The sequence below is a fragment of the Aotus nancymaae genome, unplaced genomic scaffold (assembly GCF_030222135.1).
Source record: "Aotus nancymaae isolate 86718 unplaced genomic scaffold, 86718_ANA_hifiasm-v0.15.2.pri h1tg000019l, whole genome shotgun sequence".
Taxonomy (NCBI): domain Eukaryota; kingdom Metazoa; phylum Chordata; class Mammalia; order Primates; family Aotidae; genus Aotus; species Aotus nancymaae.
Window position 1 is genome coordinate 11,341,463 of NW_026988431.1, and position 14,562 is coordinate 11,356,024.

Sequence of the window (14,562 nt, forward strand, 5' to 3'; positions counted from 1 at the left end):
ATGTTCTCAAGACTTGCCAAGTATTAAGCACTCAAAAGTTGCTGCTGTTGTATATGATAACAATTACTTGGGGGAAAAAGAAATTCACTGGTGGGGACCTTAAAGAGTATTTCAGACATGTAACATTTCATATGGAAAATCTTTTAAACTGAGTTTGTTTTAGGGCACATTGAATACTTTACTTTCCTTTTCCTCAGCATCAACAACAGCAACTTGTGATTGGCGGTGACCGGATATTCAGTTGCACATCCCCTCATCAATGCACTGCCAATGGTAAGACTCTCCAACTCCCAGTGTCAGAGTGTTTCTTATTCTCTTGTTTTTAGAATCATTTGAGAATTTTCAGAGTTTCTCACAATTTGACAAAATACATGGTTCCCAAGCTACGTAAGTGGGCTTAAAAAAAAAATACATGTAGTTTAAAGTACCTAAAATAACTTGAATATTTTTTTTAAATTGCTACTTTTGAAAATTTCTATTTCTTTTCTTTCTTCTTCTTCTTCTTCTTCTTCTTTTTTTTTTTTTTTTGAGATGGAGTTTTGCTCTTATCACCTAGGCTGGAGTGCAATGGCACAATGTTGGCTCATTTGCGACCTCCGCCTCCCAGGTTCAAGTGATTCTCCTGCCTCAGCCTCCCAAGTAGCTGGGATTACAGGCATGTGCCACCATGCCCCACTAATTTTTTTGCATCTTTACTAGAGACAGTTTCACCATGTTGGTCAGGCTGGTCTTGAACTCCTGACCTCAGGTGATCTGCCCACCTCAGCTTCCCAAAGTGCTGAGATTACAGGTGTGAGCCACTGTGCCCAGCCTAAGATTTCTGTTTTCTGTAGTTTTAAAAACCTCTTAGCTAAGTCATCAGGATGAAAAGTATTGTTATATCGTGATGGTTCTGTGTTTTGTCAAATGAACTATATTCTGTGAATAGTATTGTTAAAAATGCAACAGTGGCATTTTGCTACACTATTTTCATCCATCATTTCACTAAAATAGATTTGTTTCTGTGTATTGCATTTATCCTAATACTTTTAGTTGTGTGCATTTAAATGGCTAGGATTCTACCTGTTGTAATTAATAATTTTAAGGACAGTTATTCTTATCTATTTAGAAAGATTTTAAAGAAGCCTTTCACTGTAGAATATAAATGGCAATCATGTGATATAGCAGAAAGACTACTGGACTCTGTAGGAGCTGGCATTTGCTTTATTTCCTGAATATACTACGAATCTTTGACTTTTGGCAGGTACTCTTATAAAACTTAGATGATGGAATTGGACTTAATTTTTATGGAATTGGACTTAATTTTTAAGAATTATTCTAGCTGTATACCAAGTGATCCTATCACTGTTAACTAGAAGTCACAGTGATTCTCCCTTTAAAAAAAGTAATTTCTTGCCAAAATAGTATATTTTGGGTATCAGTAAATAGAAAGGAACTTTTACTTTTTTTTTTAAGAATTAAATAATAACATCTTACATTTATAAATATTTTCTGTAGCTCATTAGCAACAGTTTTAATTATTTTTACTTAATTTTAGTTTTAAATATTAAATTAGAGAGGTATGGAAACTGAGGTTTATAGAATTTGATGGGAAATGATAGATGTATCAGTCTGAAAGAAAAACTATTAAAAGTTAACAAGAACCAGAATAAGTGGGTAAGATGTTTGTGAAAATATTCCTAGGAAATAATTCCTATTAGAGATGAATTTTTTCAGTATGTTGATAGGAAGAGAATTTTCTCTCTCTAAATTCTTCTGAATTCCTATTGGGAAAAAACAGGTTGACCTCTTCCTTTCCCCTTTCTCCTTCCCTCTCTGCATCCTCATCATCCTCTTCCCTTTCATCTCCTCCTTTCTCCTTTCTCTTTTCTCTCTCAGGGGTTGATAGGAGATGTTAAAGAAAATAAGATACCCACCCCCCAAGCCAAGCTTTACCTAGCACAAAGGATGACATGGTTTTTGTTAATTTATAAAGCATTTGCTGGGGTCTGTAGGTTGCTCTGGTGACTCATTAACCACGAAATCTGCTGTTTCCCAGGGAGCAGTAGAGTTACTCATGAAAGAAACAGATCCATGCTAAATCAGCTTTGGTATTTGGAGTGTCTCCTATTGGCTTTTTGTTCACATGAAGTTTTTGTTCAGATGAAGTTCACATTTGAAACCTGTTACCCTTCTTTGTTGTCAGAGCCTTAGTATTTGTGGCACGTCTCCCCCGGCAATCAGACCAGTTGGGTATCTGAGGTACAGGTGCCGTGCAGCTACCTATCTCTTCTAAGTGCCTATTCTTAAGTGAAAATTTTTATGTACTACTCACACAGACTGTTTTTATAACTGCTCATAGACTATATTTTAAATTAGATCATCCCACACGTTTGTCAGTTTTGTTGAAAATCCCTGAAATCATGTTAATGTCATCATCACAGAGATTTATGTGTGTGTATATATATGCGTGTATGTTAATGTGTGTTAGAGATGAAGGAGACCAAGATTACAGCAAACTTGCTCATAGTCTGGCTAAGGACACTGAGCCATTTCTATATATTTGTGCAGATGTGCTAGTAAATTTATAGGTATTGGTTAAAAATGGTGGGTTTCCCATGACGACCCTCAGAAATGTGATAGTATTCTGGGTTGAACCTGTGGTACATAGTATGTCATATTTTTTTTTCTCTGAAAATGCCAGAATGTTTGGTGGGATTATATACAGTTACCTCTACTACCTCCCTGTCTGCCCTCAATAGTGTTCTTTTTTCCTTAAAATTTTAAAAATTGATATGTAGTAGTTGTACTTATTTTAGGGTACATGTGATATTTTGATATTGTATAAATGTGAAGTGATCAAGTTAGGGTAAGTGGGATATCCGTCTCCTCAAACATTTTCCTTTCCCTTGCTGAACATTGTTCTTGCTAAAATAATACAAGGGATCAATAACATTCTTTTTTGCCTTCGCCCTTCTTTTACCTAGACACGAGTAATTTTAAATCTAATTGCACCTTACAGCCAGGCGCCGTGGCTCACGCCTGTAATCCCAGTACTTTGGGAGGCCAAGGAGGGCGGATCACCTGAGGTCAGGAGTTCGAGACCAGTCTGGCCAACATGGTGAAACCCCGTCTCTACTAAAAATACAATAATTAGCAAGGTGTGGTGGCATGCACCTATAATCCCAGCTACTTGGGAGGCTGAGACAGGAGAATCACTTGAACCTAGGAGGCAGAGGTTGTAGAGAGCCGACATCACGCCATTGCACTCCAGCTGGGGCAACAAAAGTGAAACTTCATCTCAAAATAAATAAATAAATAAGAAACAAAATAAAACAAATCTAATTGCATCTTAAATCATGATTTATAGCTGCTTTCCTATATACAGTGTTTCATACTACTTTTTGTAATTATCGCATGTTGCATTATTAGGGCCCATTGGCCAGCAGGTGTATGTTATTATTTTGACTTTTTATTTATTTATTTACTTATGTTTCGAGATGATCTTACCCTGTTCCCCAGGCTGAAGTGCAGTGGCTTGATCTGGGCTCACTGCAAAACCGAAACCGTTTACCCGTTAAACAGCACCCCTGTCCTCTGGCAACAACCCTTTTATTTCTGTTTCTGTGAGTTTGCTAGATATACCTCATATAGGTAGCACCATACAGCATTTGTCTTTTTGAGATTGTCTGCTTTCATTTAACATAATGTCCTCATAGTTCATCTGTATTGTAGCTTGTGACATTATTTCCTTGTTTTTTTAAAGGCAGAATGAAATACCATTGTATGTACATATCATATTTTCTTTATTTTTTAATTCTTTTTTATTTCAAGGTTTTTTGGGATTAGGTGGTGTTTGGTTACACGGATAAGTTCGTTAGTGGTGATTTCTGGGATTTGGATGCACTCATCACCAGAGCAGTGTACACTGTACCCAGTGTGTAGTCTTTTCTCTCTCTCTACCCCCCACACTTTCACCCGAGTCCACAAAGTCCATTGTATATTCTTATGCCTTTGCATACTTCTCATAGCTTAGCTGCCACTTATGACTGAGAACATGCAGTGTTATTGTTTTCCATTCCTGAGTTACTTCACTTAGAATAATGGTCTCTACTTCTATCCAGGTTGCTACAAATGCTGTTATTCCATTCGTTTTTATGACTGAGTAGTTTTCCATGGTGTATATACATATACCACAATTTCTTTATCTACTTGTTGACTGATGGGCATTTGGGCTGGTTCCATAGTTTTGCTGTTGCAAATTGTGCTGCTATAAACATGCGTGTGCAAGTGTCTTTTTCATGTAATGACTTCTTTTTCTCTTGGTAGATACCCAGTAGTGGGATTACTGGATCAGATGGTAGTTCTAGTTCTTCAAGGAGTCTCCATAGTGTTTTCCATAGTGGTTGTACTAGTTTACATTCCCACCAGCAATGTAAGTGGTCCTTTTTCACTGCATCCACACCAACATCTATTGTTTTTTCATTTGTTGATTATAGCCATTCTTGCCAGGTGTAGGGTGGCATCACATTGTGGTTTTGATTTGCATTTCCCTTGTCATTAGTGATATTGAGTATTTTTTCATGTTTGTTGGTCATTTGTGTACCTGCTTTAGAGAATTGTCTATTCATGTCCTCAGCCCACTGTTTTAGGGGATTATTATTTTTTTCTTGCTGATTTGAGTTCCTTATAGATTCTGGATATTAGTCCTTTGTCAGACGTATAGATTGTGTAGATTTTTCTCCTACTCTGTGGGTTGTCTGTTGACTCTGCTGATTGTTTCTTCTGTGCAGAAGCTTTTTAATTAATAATTAAGTTCCATCTTAATTTATCTTTGTTTTTGTTGCATTTGCTTTGAGGTTCTTGGTCATGAAGTCTTTGCCCAAGCTAGTGTCTAGAAGGGTTTTTCCAGTGTTATCTTCTAGGATTTTTATGGTTTCAAGTCTTTTTAACTCTTTGATCTATCTTGAGTTGATTTTGTATAAGGTGAGAGATGAGGATCCAGTTTCATTCTTCTGCATGTGGCTTGCCAGTTATCCCAGCACCATTTGTTTGAATAGGGTCTCCTATCCTCATTTTATGTTTTTGTTAGCTTTGTCAAAGATCAATTGGCAGTATTTGGCTTTATTTCTGGGTTCTCTGTTCTATTGGTCTATGTGCCTTTTTTTTTTTTTTTTTTTTTTTCCCCGAGATGGAGTCTTGCTCTGTCACCCAGACTGGAGTGAAGTGGCACAGTCTTGGCTCAGGGCAACTTCTGCCTCCCGGGTTCAAGCAGTTCTCCTGCCTCAGCCTGGGATTACAGGTGCCTGCCGCCACACCTGGCTAATTTTTGTATTTTTAGTAGACGTGGGATTTCACCATTGTTGACCAGGCTGGTCTCAGAACTCCTGACCTTGTGATCCACCTGTCTGGGACTCCCAAAGTGCTGGGATTACAGGCATGAACCACCGCACCCAGCCTATGTGCCTGTTTTTATGCCAGTATTAGGCTATTTTGGTGTCTGTGGCCTTATAGTATAGTTTGAGGTCAGGTTATGTGATGCCTCCAGATTGGTTCTTTTGGCTTAGAATTGCTTTGACTATGTGGGCTTTTCTTTGATTCCATAGGAATTTAGGATTGTTTTTTGTACTTCTGTGAAGAATGATGGTAATATTTTGATGGCAATTGCATTAGATTTGTTGATTGCTTTTGGCAGTATGGTCATTTTCACAATGTTGATTGTATCCATGATTCTATCCGTTATACTGCAGATATTTCAAAATCTGATCCTGGGATGTGTTTCCATTTGTTTATGTCAGCTATGATTTTTTTCAGCAGTGTTTTGTAGTTTTCCTTCTAGAGGTCTTTCACCCTCTTGGTTAGGTATTTTCCCAAGTATTTTATTTTATTTTTTGCACCTGTTACAATACGTGTAAAAGGTGTTGAGTTCTTGATTTGATTGCTTGATTGCTTTTGGTGTATGGAAGAATTACTGATTTGTGTACATTAGTTTTGTATTTTGAAACTTTGCTGAATTCATTTATCACTTCTCGGAGCTTTATGGAGGAGTCTTTAGGGTTTTCTAGGGATGCAATCATATCATCAAACAGCAACAGTTTGCCTTCCTCTTTACTGATTTGGATGCCTTTGATATCTTTTCTTGTCTGATTGCTCTGGCTGTGAGTTCTTACTACGTTGAATAGAAGTCATACCACATTTTCTTTATTCATTCATTTGTTGGTAGACATTTGGGTTGCTTCCACCTTTTGGCTGTTACGAATAGTCTGGCTTTGAACATGGATGTTTTTGATTTCAGCTCTTTTTAGAACTGGAGTTCTTTCTGGGATCTCAGAAGAGGGACTGCTGGACCATATGGTAATTCTGGTTTTTGTTTGTTTGTTTGTTTTTTCCTTGAAGAACTTCTGTACTCTTTCCAGAGCAGCTGCACCATTTTACATTCCTGCCGACAGTGAACAGGGTTCTACACACTGGACAACATTTGCTATTTGTTTGCTAGTGGCCATCCTAATGGGTGTGAGGTGTTGACAATAATTTCTTAACACTACCAATTATCTACTTAGCTTTAATTTTTCTGAACTGCTCATAAATATGTTTTTACACAATCAACCAAATTTACACATTGTGTTTGGTTACTGTGTACTTATGCTTCTACCTATTTTTTTCCCTTTTATTTGTCCTGTGAAGTTTTCTACGTTCTGTATTTTATTAATTGCATTCCTGTAGCATAGTGTTCATCTTTTCCTTATATTTTCTGCAAATTGGTGGCTATATCCAAAGGCTTCATCTAATTAATTAGGGTTCATCTTAATTTAGGTTTTTTTCCTTTATTATGGAAGGTTAGGGTGGCAGAATGTTTGACAGGTGGTGCTAAGTATAGATGCAATACCTCTAATCTGAAATGCTCCAGCATCTGAAATATTTTGAACACTAACATGACACTCAAAGGAAATTGCTCATTGGAGCATTTTGGATTTCATATTTTCAGATTGGGAATGCTAAACTGTTAAACTGCAGATATTTCAAAATCTGAAACGCTTGTATCCCCGATCATTTTAGATGAGGGGCACTCACTGTATGCTTGCATAAAGAAGCACCTAATGTTTGTTTTTATTCCTGACAGGAGACAGTGATGGTCATTGCCTGGATTGCTTATTTCCATGAGGGTGTACAAAATATTGATATTCAAATTGTATCAGGCTTTTATTATCTGTAACATTTCTATAAAGATAAACTTTCCCCAGCGGATATTTGGTTACTCTGTGGCACAGATTGCATAGGAGAGCATACGAAATGCATGATTCTTTCCTTCCTATACCAGTTTTCAAAGTACTGAGTTGTTTCTTAGAATCCTTTCTAGGAAACAAGTGAGGGTTTTCTTCACTAAAGTATTGTGCGTCTGTGGATTTAAGCATTTGACAGGTTTAATGCACGGTAGCTTGTATTCTTTATTGATGTCATTGCCTTGGCTAAACAAGCCTTTTCAATTTGACTTCTGAGTCTTTTTGACGAGACTTTATAGTGTTCTCGGTCTCTGGTAACTTCTTTGCTTTCTGACAAAACAAGATGGTGGCCAAAGCTCATCTTGTACATGTCCTTCCTTGGTCCTCAAATCATCTGTGTCTCTAAGAAGTCCTGATTTCTTTTAGTGTGAAAAATAGTATTAATATATTTGTTATATAAAATATGCAGTATTTAATATGTAAACATAATAGAAAATATATTAAACATAAAAATAGAATATAAATGTCATTTCAAGCATAAATACATGTAAATATAGAAAATAAACAATATAAAATTAGACATTTTTATATTTATAAATGTATATTTAGCCAGTATGAGTAGTGACTGTATTTTCATTTTTCCTTTTTTGTCCATGTCTCAGTGGGATTACAGCGAAGTATTACGCTTTAAAGTGAGTCCTCATTTGTAATCCCTGCCCCACCAACTTACATATAGGGGGTCAACTTGTCCCTCCCTTCCCCTATCTCCCGCTTCCTGCTTCCCCTTCCCTCTCCCTTTTTTCTTTAATTTGTCTTTTGTTTCTTCTTTCCTTTTTTCTTTCTTCTTTTCTCATTCAATCACCCAGGTAGGAGGACAGTGGCATGATCATGGTTCAGCTGTGACCTTCTGGGCTCAATTGAATCACCTCAGCCTCCCAAAGTATCTGGGACACAGGACCACAGTTGTATGCCACCATGCCTGGGTTTTTTTTTTTTGCCCCCCTGAGATGGAGTCTTGCTCTGTTGCCAGATTGGAGGGCCGTGTTGCAATCTCGGCTGACTGCAGACTACCGCCTCCCGAGTAGCTGGGACAATAGGTGCATGCCACCACACCCAGCTAATTTTTTATTTTTAGTAGAGACAGGGTTTCAACTTGTTGGCCAGGATGGTCTTGATCTCCTGACCTCATGATCTATCCACCCCAGCCTCCCAAAGTGGTGTGAACCACTGTGCCTGGCCAACATTTTTTATTTTTTAATTTTTTGTTAGAGACAGTGTCTCCCTGTGTTTGCCAGGCTGATCTTGAACTCCTGGGCTCAAGCAGTCCTCCCACCTCTTCCGAAGTGCTGGGATTACAGACCTGAGCCACTGTGCCAGGCCTATTTGTTTCATTTTATTTTCAGTATTTAGGATCTAAAATGTTTGTTTTATTATCACAGAAAACATTTCTACCACTTCAAAGTGGTATAAATACATTCTTACTTCCGTCTTTTGTAAGTAAGCAAGCTTTAAAAAAACAAACTATTTTTGGTTTATTTTGCTCAAATATAAACAAATGCATGTGTATTTTTAAATATTCTGGAGATCACTTCATAGCAGCATGTAGACAGATATTCTTTATTCATTTTTTATAGCTGCATTATACTCCATTACACAGCTGTTTCAAGAGTGGAAGTTTTTAGGTAGGAACATGAAATATGCTTGTCAATTTGCCAAATTCCCTTCTGTAAAGCATTATGCTTTACATTATGTTCCTTCCAGCAATATACGAGGTTCCTTGTTTCCCCACTAGCAGACAGCTTACATGTTGTATTTTTTGATACATGTGTGTCTTTTAATCTGATAGGTGAGAAATAGTATCTCACTGTAGTTCTAATTTGCATCTTTTATTTTATAACTGTTGCTAGTTTTAGAACTGTCTGCATATCTTTTTCTTTGAACTATTCCAAAGATAATTCTTATTTTCCAGAAAAATCTACCAACTTTGTTATCAATCCCCGGAGCCCTTCTATTCCTTCTTGTTCTGATTCTGTAGTCATCCCACAACTTCTAAAAATTAATTTGGTTTAACAACAGGATTCTTCCACAAAGAATGGAATGATGCTGAGCAGCTCTCTTAGGTTCGATTCTTGAGGAACCAGACCCTTTATTGGAGCGGTAGATCTAGAAGGTTCATGTGGGGAATGGAGAAATGAAAGAAGAGGTTGATACCGAGTTCCTGAAAGACTCATTTTTTGTGCATTTGTACTCAAATCATGTGGCAGCCTTGGGGGACAGTGTAGACATGTCTCTTTTTCTACCCAAGGGGCAAGAAACCTGGGGTAATTTGTCCACTTACTTCCATTCCTTAGTCAGGGAGTTAGGCTTTGTGGAGGGCAGTGCATTAGCTCCTCAGTGTCTTCTCCCTGACCTGCTGTGTAACCGGTTTGAAAAGGCCTCAGAGTGCTTTGCAGTCAAAAGCTAGCCGGGCGCGATGACTCAAGCCTGTAATCCCAGCACTTTGGGAAGCCGAGGCGGGTGGATCACGAGGTCAAGAGATTGAGACCATCCTGGTCAACATGGTGAAACCCCGTCTCTACTAAAAATACAAAAAATTAGTTGGGCATAGTGGTGTGTGCCTGTAATCCCAGCTACTCAGGAGGCTGAGGCAGGAGAATTGCCTGAACCCAGGAGGCGGAGGTTGTGGTGAGCCGAGATCGTGCCATTGCACTCCAGCCTGGGTAACAAGAGTGAAACTCCGTCTCAAAAAAAAAAAAGCTACCTGACTACTCGGGAAAGTTGAGTGACGAGGGAACATGGGCTGGACCCTGCCGGCCTCTTCTGCCTTGATGAGTATTCTAGTCTACTGGCAGTTACATTTCTCAGTATAATTAGTAAATCACCTCTTTCACTCATACACTGCCCTGCTGTATTTTGTTAACATCTCTTCTCTCGGAACTTGGTTATTCTAAAAAAAACTGAAAGAAATTAAGTTATGACTTGCCTGACTGAAGACAAGACCTCAAGGAGTTGTGACCCTACCAACAGGTTGCTGGGAACAAAGAGTGTAGTACATATTTAGGAGTCAGTGATTATTACCTATGCCATAAATGGAGCATCTGCAGATTAATTTGTTTACTGTAGGAAAGTTCCTTGTTATTGTCCTTTTTAATCCCCTCACTGTCATGATTATGAAGTGGTATTATTAAATGTGAAGAATGAACGACATTGTCACATGATATTGTGTGAACCATTTTCATTTGGGTGAGAATGTATGCCTCCTAAAAACTGATTCTCAAATCAACAATAAGAGAGTTAGCTCAAACAGCTGTTAGTCTTTAGACTTGAAATGCCAAAAACCATTTTGATTAGTTTATATGGTTTTTAATAAACAAAAAAGCAAATAAAAGTCAACCCTAAAATGGAAAGGCTAGTATAGTTGACCCTTGAGCAACACAGGTGTGAACTATGTGGGTTCACGTCTACTCGGATTTTTAAAAATAAAAGCAGAGCACACACAAATTGGAGTTGTATTTAACTGATTCCTTGTATCTTCGTCATTAGAGGCTGAAACAACTGAGCCTAAATGGAAGCCTTGAGAGACTGTGGCATCACTTGAAAGGCAAAGAAAACTTGGATTCTTTTTTTTTTGAGACGGAGTTTCGCTCTTGTTACCCAGGCTGGAGTGCAGTGGTGCGATCTCGGCTCACTGCAACCTCCGTCTCCTGGGTTCAAGCAATTCTCCTGCTTCAGCCTCCCGAGTAGCTGGGACTACAGGCATGCACCAGCATGCTCAGCTAACTTTTGTATTTTTAGTAGAGACGGGGTTTCACCATGTTGACCAGGATGGTCTCGATCTCTTGACCTCGTGTTCCACCCGTCTCGTCCTCCCAAAGTGCTGGGATTATAGGCGTGAGCCACCGCGCCCCACCAGAAAACTTGGATTCTTACATGGATTTAATCTTTATACAGGTTGAGCATTGGTTATCCAAAATGCTGGGGACCAGAGTATTTCAGATTTCATATTTACTTGGATTTTGGAGTATTTGCATATCCATAATGAGATTATCTTGGGGATTGGATCCAAGTCTAAACATGAAATTTATGTTTCATGTACTCTTTATATATATAGCCTGAGGACAATTTTATACAGTATTTTAAATAATTTTGTGCATGAACCAGAGTTTTGGCTATGTCTTGTCACATGAGATCAAGTGTGGAATTTTCTGCTTGTGGCGTTATGTCAGTGCTCCAAAAATTGCGGATTTTGGATTTTTGGATTGGGGTGCTCAACTTACATTAACTGTAATAGAACTTATTATGGTGAGTTACTATTTTTATTTTAAAACATTTTTCATGCTTCAAATAATTTTTCTGTCTGTTCTATAAATTCTCAGTATAGACACTATTCAGCCAGTAATAAAATACTAGGTCTCTTATCTCGAGAGACAGAGTAGTGTGAGAGCAAGGACGTACACCCACAATAGATGTTTCACACGGTAATGCTAAAACACAGGGTGTCCTATCACTGAATATTATCTGGCTTATTTTAGGTTTTCCTAATTTTCTTTGCGTGTGCTGTATTAAATTTGGTCTTACTAGATTTTAACCATTTAGAGTTAGATAGCATGGTCATAAAACTGAAGGCCATTTCTTATTTCATTGGTGTATTGAAGCCATTTGAAGACATTTTTTGTCCATTCTTTTTTCTTTTCATTCATCCATCCGTCCAGTGGATGATGTTGCATGATTTAAAAAAAAAAAATTCTAGCTTGAGAGAGAAATTAACATGCTAGGGTTGGTGTGTAATGGACGGGAACTTCTAGATTTATACAGGTGCTGTTTGTTTGTTTCTTCAACTTCTGTCCTGTTTCTTAGGCCAGTTAATTTTAGTTATGTCTTTTTATTTTAATCCCAGTTCATAGGAACAGAAATCCTTCATCATGCCTATTTTCTCTCTTTTCCTGTGATTTACTGGCACCTGTAAGGAGGGTCTCTAAAACAAAAAGGCTGAAATGCTAAACTTCTTATTTCACAGTCCTTTATATATTAGGCATTCATTTCCTGTCGGATGTTTAATGGGATCATTTTGAGTTTATTACAACTTGATGTTTTTTAAAAAGTGACTTAGAGCTTAAAGGCTTGTGATTAAAGAAAAGATTACATAGAGATACTTTAAACGTGTAAGAAGAGAAAGATGCAGAAACCATTTTGATTAGTTTATATATATACACATATATATGCACACACACATATATATACATATATATGTGTGTGTTTATGTGTATATGTATACATATATGTGTGTGTATATATGTATATATGTGTGTGTGTGTGTGTGTGTGTGTGTGTGTATGTATTTTAAGTCTTGCTCTGTCACCCAGACTGGAGGACAGTGGCACAATCTTGGCTCACTGTAACCTCTGCTTCCTAGGTTCAAGTGATTCTCCTGCCTCAGCCTCCTGAGTAGCTGGGATTACAGGCTTGTGCCACCACGCCCAGCTAATTTTTGTATTTTTTAAAGTAGAGACAAGGTTTTACCATGTTGTTCTGACTGGTCTTGAACTCCTGACCTCATGATCTGCTTGCCTCAGCCTCCCAAAGTACTGGAATTACAGGCATGAGCTACTGTGCCCGGCCAGTTTATATGTTTTTTTAATCAATGAAAAAGCAAACAAAAGCCAACCCTAAAATGGAAGGGTTAGTATAGTTGACTGACCCTTGAATAACACAGGTGTGGACTATGTGGGTTCACTTCTACTCGGATTTTTGAAAATAGAAATTATACCTAGTATGCCTGCCTTTCCTGCCTCTCCTTTCACCTTCTCTTCCTCGTCCACCCCTGAGACAGCTTAACCAGCTTCTCCTCAGCCTCGTGAAGAGGATGAGGACCTTCATGATGATTCACTTCCATTTAATGAAGTGAATTTCCCTTATGATTTTTTAAAATAACATTTTCTTTTCTCTAGCTTGTTTTATTGTAAGAATACAATATCTGATACAACATGTAAAATGTGTGTGTTGTTTATGTTATTAGTAAGGCTTCTGGTCATAACTAGGTATTAGTCTTAGGTTTACGAGAAGTCATTAAGTTATATGTGGATTTTTGATTGGGTTGACACCCTAACTCCTGCTTTGTACAAGGGTCAACTGTATATGTTCCATGATAGAGAGTAGGTATCTTACTTAAATATTGCTATAACCATGTAAAATTGTTAATATCTATTTTATTGGTGAGAAAACCATTATTTTTTAAAAAACATCATTGGCTCCAGTTACAGTAGAGAGGTGGAAATTGATTTCAGAAAACAGACTTCCATTGCTCTGTCCCCATGCCATGTAACAGGGCAGACACTTTCATTGCCACCTGAACATACAGCTTGTGTAGACAGACTACCCATATTGAGACACCTTGGCCCCTGTTTGCTTTTGCTTCCCCTCCCCCACCATTTCACTTCTGTATTTAGACTTGTCCAGTGTGATAACCACTAGAAATACGTAGCTGTTGAACACTTGGGAGTATGACTTGTCAGAATTGTGATGTGCTGTAAATGTAAAAGTGTGTGCTGGATTTTGAAGACTTAATTTTTCTAAAAAATAAATAAATTATCTCAATTTAAAAATACTGTTTATAAGAAATTAGAATCCAAATATGTTGGTTTACATAAAGTAATACTAGAATAAATTCTGCCTGTTTCTTCTTAACTTTTTCATGTGGCTGCTAGATAATTTAAAACATACATGTGTGGACTTGGCTAATGCTAGTATCTGGGGAGACTGGAATGACTTTCTGAGGGTTCCTAAAATTAGATATTGGGACCGTGTTACAGAGCTAAGTAAGTTCTATTGAGTTCAGGCCTCATTTTACAAATGAAGGACTAATGTTTAGAGAAATGATTCCATATTATATACTTTATTTGTCATAGTTACAGAAGCAAGACTTGACCTGGATCTCCTCATTTGCACTCCAGCATTCTTTTAAACTTTTTTTTAACACAGATTGTATAGAGGCAAATCATGAGAGTTTTCAGTGAACCTCAGGTACTCATAGAATAACAGGAATGAAATCACCTTGATGACAGGTCTCAAGATTTTTTTCGTTACTTTTGAGAGCTAAAGATATACATTGTTATTTTGGGAAAATTTTCTTTTATTAAAACTTAGGATTTTATTGTCATCTATGTGTAATCTCTTATTCAGGAAGATTATAGACAGTGTTTGCCATCCTTTTTCTGTACTTCCATTTGTCTTATAATTTTTTCCCATTTTTTTTAGTTACAAAGCTTGTAATGTTTGGTTTTTTTATATGGTCTACTTCTGAGAACTTGTCTTTCCTGTCCTTTCAAGGGTATCTTTGAGAATTGCGACACCTGGATCATCTCAG

The 14,562-nt window shown here is 37.5% G+C and overlaps 1 protein-coding gene across 6 annotated transcripts in view; it reads left to right on the forward strand.

The window, feature by feature from the left end:
- TBL1XR1 (TBL1X/Y related 1) overlaps positions 1-14,562 on the forward strand; it is a 182,951-nt gene that overhangs the window by 96,495 nt on the left and 71,894 nt on the right. For 5 of the 6 annotated variants that reach the window (XM_021666465.2, XM_021666468.2, XM_012435550.3 and 2 more), the window contains exon 2: positions 198-273. The exons of the other annotated variant lie outside the window; for it this stretch is intronic. The gene's annotated coding sequence lies outside the window, so the exon portion shown is untranslated. The remainder of the gene's footprint in view (positions 1-197; positions 274-14,562) is intronic. 6 annotated transcript variants of the gene reach the window in all.